This window comes from Hippopotamus amphibius, chromosome 1, assembly GCF_030028045.1.
Source record: "Hippopotamus amphibius kiboko isolate mHipAmp2 chromosome 1, mHipAmp2.hap2, whole genome shotgun sequence".
Classification (NCBI taxonomy): domain Eukaryota; kingdom Metazoa; phylum Chordata; class Mammalia; order Artiodactyla; family Hippopotamidae; genus Hippopotamus; species Hippopotamus amphibius.
In genome coordinates, this window is record NC_080186.1 from 231,834,891 (window position 1) to 231,837,594 (window position 2,704).

The window sequence follows — 2,704 nt, forward strand, 5'->3', positions numbered from 1 at the left end:
TTTAATACTTATCAACACAAGGCCAATATCTATACCTCCCACTTCCACCACCCCAGATTATTTTATTATTTTAAAGCAAACCCCAGATGTCATGGATTTTTATCTGTAAATATTTGAATGTGTGTCACCAAGGGTGTAGACTCTTTTTGAAAACTTAACCATGTCATTCTCCCACCTAAAAAGTTTTTAAAAGAATTCAGTTACATCATCAAATAACCAGTGTTCACATTTTATTTATCATTTTACTTAAAAAAAAATCATACAGTTGTTTTGTCCAGATTAGAATCCAAATATGTTCCATTCATTGCTGAATGTCTCTTTAGTTAGTCTCTTTTAATCCCAACTTATCCCATTGTGATGGATAATTTCATACGTCAACTTGACTGGGCCAGGTATTTGGTCAAATATTATTCTAGTTGTTTCTATGGGAGGGTTTTTGTTTTGGTTTTTGTTTTGGATGAGTTTCACATTTAAATAAGTGAACTGAGTAAAGCAGATTGCGCTCCCTACTGGGGGTGGGCCTCACCCAATCAGTTGATGGTCTGAATAGCACAAAAGGCTGACCCTCTCCTTAATTAGGGAGAATTCCTCCTACTTGACTGTCTTTAGGCTGGATTATCATTTTTTTCTCCTTGCCTTTGGGTTCGAACTGACGCTTCAGCTTCTCCTCAGTCTGGAAACTGCTGGCCTTTGAGGCAGGACAATACCATCAGCTTTCTGGGGTCCCCAGCTTGCTGACTGCAAATCTTAAGACTGTCAGTCACCACACTCATGCGAGCCAGTTTCTTATAATAATTCCCTCTTCTCTAGATCTGTCTATCTATCTATCAATCTATCATCTATTTATCTATCTATCTATCTATCTATATCTATTATCTATCTATCTATCATCTATCTATAATCTATCTATCTATCTATCTATCTATCTATCTATCTATCTATCTATCTATACTATTGGTTCTGTTTCTCTGGAGACCCTTGGTTAATAAACCCATAAATCTTTTTTTAATTTATTTTTTGTCCTTGTAGCTGTTGTTGTTGTTGTTGAAGAAATCATGTTGTACTTCCCCTAGTTTCCACCGTCTACTGGATTTTGCATCCTAGTCTTGTCATTTAACATGTTTCTCTGTCCTTCAAGTTTCCTGTAAATTGAATCTAATGATTAACCTGATTGACATTGGATTTTTAATTTCCAAGACAATTTTATTTTATTTTTTAGTTTTTTGCAAGAGACCAGGTCCACATTTTTATTTATTTACTTTTCAATAAGTTTAAATCCTTGAAGTGTACAGCATCACATGGGTTCTGTGTCCAATGGCCTTAGCAGGAAGATTGCTTTGGAATTTGGCATGAACCATGCCAGTGTTCCCATGAGCACAAGTTATCTTTCCCCAGATTACTCTGGTTTTGTTAGGTTTTCCACCAGGGGTTGCTGTGTTGTTCTTTGCTTTGTACACATAAGCACATCTCTTGCCTAGACAATTCAGTTTCATCTCGAGCATATACAGCTTCAATTATTAGGAGAGCTGTGTATTCCTCTGGTTCTGTAGACCCCACCTATAACCAGCAAAAATGGCCTTGGACCACAGCCTTCCAGGCATATTTCTCATTTCAGAAGTCCTGTTCCCAGCAGGCCTCCGCAGGTTCCAGGATGGCTGAGCTCCAAGACAATTTTGTGAGTGATATTGTGTGTATTTCTCCCAGGTGGTACAGAAAGTCCAGCTGTGTTCTTTGTGATGTTAGCCGCCACTGATGCTCATTGACTAGGTAAATTCATTAGAGATTGCAAGATGCTGATATTCTAATTCTGTTGTTCCTTCTTTCCATCTGTAATTCTATAAAGAGAAAGTTTGCTCCTCAAGTATTGGTTACTCGGAAATAGTGTGTATAGGAAATACAGGAGTAATAATTACTCCTTTGCTCTATTTATCAGTTTGCAAGTTTAATGAATCTGTTCACTAGCACCCTCCAAAAGTAACCAGTTCGTTGAATTTTTTTAAAGTATCGTTTTAAACACAAGGCTTGAGTACATTTGATATATTTTAATCTGTTGCAGTTACTAACCCGAGCCATGTTCAAAGTGACCGTTTTTGGCCAGTGAGAGCTTATTCTAGAAGGCTCCTGAGTACTTTTGATATGAACCTGGTAGTCTCTGGAATCAGCCACTCCTCCAAGGAGCTCAAGTTCCTTTTAACGAGGAATGATCTGTAGAAAACACAATCTGGCCACTAGGGTTCTCCTTGCTCCGTGTGTCTAAAACAAAATGAGCTCCAAGTAGACCTCCCTTCCCGACTCTTGGATTGAAGAGTTCCTGTAGAAAGTCACTTTGCCCTGCAGACAAAATCAGTTACCCAATTTTTAGGGGTCATGAGGAAGGAGATAAGAAGTGGAGAGAGCCGATGCGGATTCTGGACAGACACCTCCAGTTTATGATCCCTGCCAGAAAAATCAAGTCTTTCTGATCTGAAAAGAGCTCGAGGCATAACTTAACAGTGGCATCCCTGGGTAGTGGAGACAATGTACAGAGGACACTAGAGAAAGCCTGCGCGCAGCAATGAAGACCCAACACAGCCAACAAATAAAATAAAATAATAAAATAAAATAAAATAGATAAATTTATTAAAAAAAAAAAAAAAAAGAGGACATCCCGTAGTCTACTTAGGTCACCCTCAGGGTCTGCCTGGCTCCAGATTCTGCCGAGCTG

General features: G+C 38.6%; 1 pseudogene; it reads right to left on the reverse strand.

Annotated features, from left to right (window-relative positions):
- Nucleotides 1-1,271: 1,271 nt before the first annotated feature.
- Nucleotides 1,272-1,610, reverse strand: LOC130833350 (60S ribosomal protein L35a-like; annotated as a pseudogene).
- Between the last annotated feature and the right edge of the window lie 1,094 nt (nucleotides 1,611-2,704).